Source organism: Solanum lycopersicum, chromosome 1, assembly GCF_036512215.1.
Source record: "Solanum lycopersicum chromosome 1, SLM_r2.1".
NCBI lineage: Eukaryota > Viridiplantae > Streptophyta > Magnoliopsida > Solanales > Solanaceae > Solanum > Solanum lycopersicum.
In genome coordinates, this window is record NC_090800.1 from 3,896,572 (window position 1) to 3,905,124 (window position 8,553).

Here is an 8,553-nt window from a genome sequence, read left to right on the forward strand (position 1 = left end):
ATCAGTACCCCACGGTCTAACTTCAAGTGCATCAAACCACCCAATGGGAGACCTATATCTTCTCCCATACAGTGCCTCAAATGGGGCCATATCAATACTTGAGTGATAGCTATTGTTGTACGAGAACTCTACTAAGGGTAAGAAGCTATCCCAATGACCACCAAATTCTATCACACATGCACGAAGCATATCCTCCAACACTTGAATCGTTCGCTCAGATTGACCATCGGTCTGAGGATGGAACGCAGTACTAAGGTCCAACCTAGTACCCAATTCTGCATGCAATGTTTTCCAAAACTTAGAAGTAAACTGCGTACCTCTATCCGATATGATGGAGAGTGGAACCCCATGCAATCGAACAATTTCTGAGATGTAAAGTTTGGCTAACTTCTCTGCATTGTAAGTCACCTTAACCGGAATGAAGTGAGCAGACTTAGTTAACCTATCAACGATTACCCAAATGGAGTCATACTTACCCATTGTCTTGGGAAGACCAACCACGAAGTCCATTGCAATTCTCTCCCACTTCCATTTCGGAATTGGCATTCTCTGAAGTGTTCCTCCGGGCCTCTGGTGTTCATATTTTACTTGCTGACAATTTGAATATTTGGCAATAAAATCAACAATGTCACGCTTCATTCTACTCCACCAAAAGTGTTGCTTTAGGTCGCGGTACATCTTGGTTGCACCGGGATGTATAGAATACCTTGAACTATGAGCCTCTGTAAGGATAATGTGAATCAAATCATCGTCGCGGGGTACACATACCCTTCCCTTAATTTGTAAAACACCTTCCTCGTTGATTTTTGCTTCTTTAGCCTCTCCTCGCGACACCTTATCTCGAATCCGAATCAGCTTCTCATCATTAAACTGCTTTCCCTTAATCTTGTCAAGAAAGGAAGATCTCGCCTCCACACAGGCCAAAAATCCTCCCTTCTCATTTATTTCTAGCCTCATTTAGTTATTAGCCAGAATCTGTACCTCTCTATCCAATGGGCGTCTTGAAACTTGCAAGTGGGCTAGACTTCCCATGCTCCCTGCCTTTCTACTTAAAGCATCTGCCACAACATTAGCTTTTCCCGGATGATACAAGATAGTGATGTCATAATCCTTCAGTAGTTCCATCCACCTTCTCTGTCTTAAATTCAAATCTTTCTGAATAAAGACATATTGTAGGCTACGATGATCCGTATAGAATTCACACTTAACCCCATATAGATAGTGTCTCCATTGCTTTAATGCAAACACTACCGCAGCCAACTCCAAATCATGGGTCGGATAATTACGTTCGTGCACCTTTAATTGCCTTGAAGCATAAGCAATTACATTCTTCTCTTGCATTAGTACTGCACCCAAACCCGAATAGGATGCATCACAATAGACAGTGAAATTCTTACCTTCCACTGGCAGGGTAAGGATTGGTGCGGTAGTCAACAAAGTCTTGAGCTTCTGAAAGTTTTCTTCACACTCGTCCGACCATACAAATGGGACATTCTGTTTAGTCAAGCTTGTCAATTGGGAAGCAATAGAAGAGAACCCCTTGACAAATCGACGGTAGTAGCTAGCTAAACCAACAAAGCTCCTTACTTCTGACACATTCGTAGGTCTTACCTAATTCCTCACTGTTTCAATCTTAGATGGATCCACCATCACTCCATCCTTAGAAACTACGTGCCCTAAGAAGAACACTGAATCTAGCCAAAACTCACACTTAGAGAATTTGGCATAAAGCTTTCTCTCCCTCAACATTTCCAACACAATTCTCAAGTGCTCCTCATGTTCTTTCTTGCTCTTTGAGTATACCAGTATATCATCAATGAATACAATGACAAAGAGATACATATATGGCTTAAAAATCCCATTCATCAAGCTCATGAAAGCAGCAGAGCATTCGTAAGCCCAAAAGACATTACTAAGAACTAATAATGCCCATACCTGGTCCGAAAAGCAGTCTTGGGCACATCTGCTGCCCGTATTTTCAATTGATGATAACCAGATCTCAAGTCGATTTTTGAGAAGATACAAGCACCTTGTAACTGATCGAACAAATCATCAATGCGAGGAAGAGGATACTTGTTCTTAACCGTTACCTTATTCAGTTGTCTGTAGTCTATGCACATCCAAAAGCTTCCATCCTTCTTCTTCACAAACAAAACAGGAGCACCCCAAGGGGATGCACTTGGTCTAATGAAGCCTTTGCTCAACAACTCTTGAAGTTGGGCCTTTAACTCCCTTAACTCAGCGGGAGCCATTCTATAAGGGGGTATAGAAATGGGTCGAGTACCCGGTTCAAGATCGATGCAGAAGTCAATATCTCTATCCGGTGGCATACCAAGAAGGTCTGCAGGAAACACCTCTAAAAACTCGCGGACTATCGCAACCGACTCGATTGAAGGTACTTGGGTAGTATCATCCCTGAGGTGTGCCAAGAAAGCTAAACAACCCTTACTAACCATTCTCTTAGCACGAAGAAAGGAGACGATACGAACCGGATTGGAAGTGTAGTCACCCTCCCACACTAACGGATCTATCCCAGGCTTGGCTAACGTCACAGTTTTAGCATTACAATCCAAGATTGTAAAATTTGGAGAAAGCCAAGTCATACCCAGAATTACATTGAAGTCAACCATTTCTAAGATAACCAAGTCTACATGAGTATTGCTCCCCACGAAAGTCACAAGACAAGACCTATACACCTTTTCAACTATCACAGACTCACCCACCGGAGTAGAAACACGAATAGGCATGTCAAGCAATTCACAATGTAAATTAAGACCATTAGCAAATGAGGAAGATGCATAAGAAAAAGTGGATCCAGGATCAAACAATACAGAAGCCATGCAATCACAAACCAAAAGATTACCTGTGATGACAGCATCAGATGTCTCCACTTCGGATCTCCCAGGGAAAGCATAACAATGGGCCCTATCACCTGTCTGCCCGTTGCCCCTACCATGTTGCGCTGCTGTAGTTCCAGTTTGCCCGTTACCCCGGCCGTTTTGGTGACCACCATCACCTCGGCCACTACGTCCTCCCGAATAACGGCCTCTTCCATGACCACATCTACCTCTGATTATTGGGGTTCTGTAACTCGGTTTTGGAGGAATAGTCTCTCCACATCCATAACATTCTCTGGATTCAAACATAGGTCCCTGTGAGAATGACGAAGTCTGGGGATAACCACCAAACTCAGAGAAATGTTGGCCGGTCTGCGGTGGACCCCCAACTACAGTCTGTAGTGAAGACCGGATAGGTCGGGCTGGGTAACCTCCTGAACCCTGCCCTCTGGAGTAAGAACCATTAAACTTACCTCCCTTACGAAACCTTTTAGATGTCGATGCCAAGATGAAGTCATCTGGCTTCACTTCTGCCACCTCTATCACGAAGTCTACCATTTCCTGAAAGGATTTCACTGTAGCCGCTACCGTAAGGCTGAAATCCACAAATCTGACCTCAACCCCTTCACAAAACGGCGAATCCGCTCTTGTGGACTGAAACAAAGCTGGGTGGCATACCTGGATAATGCGCGAAACTTAGCCTCATACGCAGTAACCGACATCCTACCTTGCTCTAGGCTCAAGAACTTATCTCTCCTCCTATCCCTCAAAGTACGGGGTATATACTTCTCCATAAACAAGCTAGAGAATGATGCCCAAGTCATAGGTGGTGCCTCTGTTGGTTGACACTCAACATGTGACCGCCACCACATTTTGGCGTTCCCTTGAAACTGATAAGTCACAAACTCAACGCCAAATCGTTCTACTATACCCATCTTGTGTAGTAGCTCATGACAATCAACCAGAAAATCGTAGGTATCCTCAAATTCAGCACCCTTGAAGACTGGGGGTTTCAATTTCAAGAACTTACTGAAAAGTTTATGTTGATCACTTGTCATTATAGGCCCTGTAGTCAACCGAGGAAACGTGTCTATTTCCAATGAGGCATCCATGCGGGGAGCCACAGTAGCTGCATGTTGTACCTCCGGATTTTGAGGTGCTGGTGCAGAAAACACTGGAGGTGTCTGGCCTTGATCAGATAACCCGCTAAGATAGGCAAGAACCTGGTTGATCATCTCTGGGGTAGGTTGGGGTGGTAATTCCTCATTCTGCACTTGCTCATTTTCCCCTTCCTCACCCTCTCTTAACACTTCCTCAGTCGGTGGAGGAGTCACTGCCTTAGAACCAGATGGGCCAGGTGCTTGTCCTCTTCCTCTAGAGGACGTCCTCTCGCGACCTCCACCGTGGCCTCTTGCCACTGCTCCTCTTCGAGCTACAGTCTCAGTGGCTGGCTCGGACGCATCTTGTCTTCCCTATGTTGGTGTTGGCGCAGTTGTTGCTCTAGTTCTAACCATCTGCGAAATAGAGTGAAGATGATCAGATACCAATTTGTATCACCTAGATACCAATTAGATCCAAGTAATAGCACGAAAGAAGAAAAGAATGGAATTTTCCTAAAGTCTTATAGCCTCTCAAAGAAAAGTAAAGGCGTCCCCCTACCGTTCCTCAAGACTCTACTAGACTCGTTCTTGTGTGATGAGACCAACGAACCTAAGGCTCTGATACCAAGTTTGTCACGACCCAAAACGAGCCGCGAGTGGCACCCACACTTATCCTACTATGTGAGCGAACCAACCAATCTAAACCCCAACATTTCAAACATAAAAATAATGCGGAAGACTTAAAACTCAAACTTATCATTATCCCCAAAATCTGGAAGTCATCATCACAAGAACATCTATTCTCAAATTACTTATTCTAAGAGTATCTAGAAAGCTAGAATAAATAAAAAGTTAGTCCATGCCGGAACTTCAAGGCATCAAGACATGAAGAAGAAGATCCAGTCAAAGCTAGAAGCTTTAGCTCACCCTGAAATCCGGTGTAATGAAGACTGGCTAGAGTTGCGGTTGAGTTGAAGACGATGGTACGTTTGCTGCACTCCATAAATAATAAAAAGAAAACATACAAGTAGGGGTCAGTACAAAACACAGGTATTGAGTAGATATCATCGACCAACTCAAAATAGAAAACAGTATATATTAGATAATATCATAAAATCAACTACAATACTCAACAAGTAGCAACAACAAGTACTATAATCATTAATAAGTACGCCAAGTACACCCATGAGGACACAAGCCTCCATACCATACTCATTTAGGGAAAAGATTCATTAAATCTGAGTATATTACCATAATTCAAGATTCACTCTCTTTATTCCTCTTGTGTCGGAACGTGACACTCCGATCCCCTAATACTACGTGTCGGTTCGTGACACCCGATCCCTCTAATACTACGTGTCGGTTCGTGACACCCGATCCCCTTATTACTACGTGTCGGTTCGTGACACCCGATCCCCCTAATACTACGTGTCGGTTCGTGACACCCGATCCCCCTATTACTACGTGTCGGTTCGTGACACCCGATCCCCTAACCTCATTCTTTTAGTTCATCAAGCCTTCTTTTATACCAAGACATCATCATTAACAAGAGGTTTTCAAGATTTAGGATTCAATAGCTTCATTTTGCTTATTTCATCACAATTATATCATCACATCCATGCAAGCATACAATTAAGCATATAGCAGGGTTTACAACACTACCCAATACATATCATTCGCTATTAAGAGTTTACTACGAATAACATAAAAACCATAACCTACCTCCGCCGAAGATTAATGATCAAGCAAGCAAATTCCCCAAAGCTTTGTTTTCCTCTTAGTTTCTCCTCTCTCTCGATCGTTCTTCTCCCTCTCTCTGTTCTTTTTATTTTCTTATTCAAACCCTTTTTCTTTTACCCTAATTAGCATATAATTAAGTATAAAAGATGACAAAAGTAACCCACTAATTAATTTAAGGTTATATCCTTTAACCCTCAAGAAATTGGATTATTAATATTCAACCACTAACTTTATAATTATAAGCAAGAATAGTCCAAAATGCCCCTTAAAACATTTAACAAAAATCCGACCCAACTTGGAATTACGCAGTTTGTGACGGGCCGTCGTGCCTGCGACGGTCCGTCCTGCTGAGTCGTCACAGAGTTCAGAGACTAAAATTTACTGAAGGGCCTGTGACGGTCCGTCAGTACCCAAATTTCAAAATTCTAAGTGTTTTGGAACGAGACCCCCTCGACGGTCCATCGTGCCCATGACGGTCCGTCGTGGGATCCGTCGTCTCAGCCAGTTTTTCCAGAAATAAAATCTGTTGCTCAAAACGACTAAACAGGTCGTTACAGAGACTAAGAGAGAGGAGAGAAGCGAGAGAGGACAAAAAGTGGGAGAAAGGTGAATTATATATGTATATCGGTTAGATAATTATATATCATACATATGTATTTGTATCTATGGCAAGCGATATTGTGAGAGGGAGGAGAGAGGTGAGAGAGATTGGGAGAGGGAAGAGAGGAGAGAGAGGAGAGAGGAGAGAGGTGAGAGAGAGAGGGAAGAGAATGGGAGAGGTGAATTGTATATGTATATTAGTTAGATAATTGTATATTAGACATATACATTTGTATATATGGCAAGTAAGATTGGGAGAGAGAGGGAGAAGCGAGCGATATTGGGAGAGGGAGGAGAGAAACGAGAGAGAGAGGGCAGAGAGTGGGAGGGATCTAGGTGAATTATATATATAGCGATTAGATAATTGTATATGTATATCAATTAGATAATTGTATATTGTACATATGTATTTGTATATTCTGGCGAATTATACATATATAAATGTGGCTAATTAAACAAACTCGAAATCAATCCACGTAATTAATGTATAATATTAGTCATGAGTGGTAATAATAGCAAAATAATATTAAGTATTATTTGTGCAAAATCAATTTTTTTTTTTATAAAAGAGTAAAGAAGTAATAGAAGTTTGACAAATTATGAATACTGAAAGATTAAATAATTGACTATGATAAAATGAAAAATGTCTGTCTGAAATTTCGATCATAATCTAAGAGATATTCTTACGCTTATCCCAACTTTAAATCCTTCAAATGTAAACTGCTTTTTCAAAACTCCCTTTTTTTAAATGATAAATCTAGTTAAGTTGATTGCATTTGGAAAACGATGTAACACTTGATTATCATTAAATTTGAAATGAAAAATGACCCAAAATTTCCTTATGCAAAAGTAAACCATCAAGAAAGCAAACAAATCTTGAAAACTCAGTTGTTATTGCTTATGGCAAAATTCTGGTAAGGAAGTCTGTTTTTATCCACAACAAAACTTCTAAGCTTCTCATTGTCCATAACAAAAGCTTTACGGAGGTGAATTTTTAGGATTTAAACATTATGAATTTAATTTTCGTATCTACGATTTATAATAATTTTGTCCATAACTTTTACTAAGGAGAAACATGTAAATTTCCTACCTAGTATTTTATTGGGGAACTTTCACACGTAGCTATTCAAATATAGCCTACTCGTAGCAACATGTTATAGGAAAGAGAGATGCGAGCGAGATTGGGAGAGAGAGGAGAGAGAGAGAGGGCGCAAAAAGTGGGAGAGAGGTGAATTGTATATGTATATCGATTAGATAATTATATATTATACATATGTATTTGTATATATGGCAAGCGAGCCTGGGAGAGAGAGGAGACAAGCGAGCGAGAGAGGGCAGAGAATGGGAGAGAAGTGAATTTTATGTGTATATCGGTTAGATAATTGTATATTATACATATGCATTTGTATATATGGCAAGCGAGATTGGGAGAGAGTGTGAGAGGAGAGAGGCAAGCGAAATTGGGAGAGGGAGCAGAGAGACGAGCGAGAGAGGGCAGAGAGTGGGAAGGGGGTGATTTGTATATGTATATTCGATTAGATAATTATATATATATACATATGTATTTGTATATTCTGGCGAGTCACATATATAAATGTGACTAATTATACAATCATGAAGTCAGTCACATAATTAATGTATAATGTTATTCGTGAGTGAAAATTATAGCAAACTATAGCTATAATTATTAATTAAATAGTATAAGTTTACTTAACTGCGTAATTTTCTCATTTTTATTTTAATACTACCATTATAAATTAATATAGTTTGGTGTAAATATTTTTTCTTCAAAAACAATCCTTAAAATCCTTTTCTTCCACCAAATTAGTTCCCATAATTCCATATATTTTTTCACACCACCTACCTCTATTTTTCTCTTTTCAAAAAATATATAAACCTCACACTAGTAAGAAATAGACAAGAAAAAAAAACAAATAAACTCCATTTGTTCTCTTTCTTCCAATCTACTTTATTCTATAATGTCTTCAAAAATCAAACAATGGAATTTTAGGAAATTATTCATATCCAATGGAGTAGGTTGTAGGAGTTGTAGCAAACCAAATTTAGTAGATATTATAGAACCAAAGCCCAAAATCCCTATTAACACAAATCCATCACCTAAAATTTGTTACACTTCTTCGGACATGAATTCAGAATCTAAAATCATTACATGTCCAAATAGTGATGACATATTTATTTTCGTCAAGAATTTGGATGACCCATTTCAAGATAATCACACTTCCATCCCCTTCTCCATTATTAACATAGATTCATTG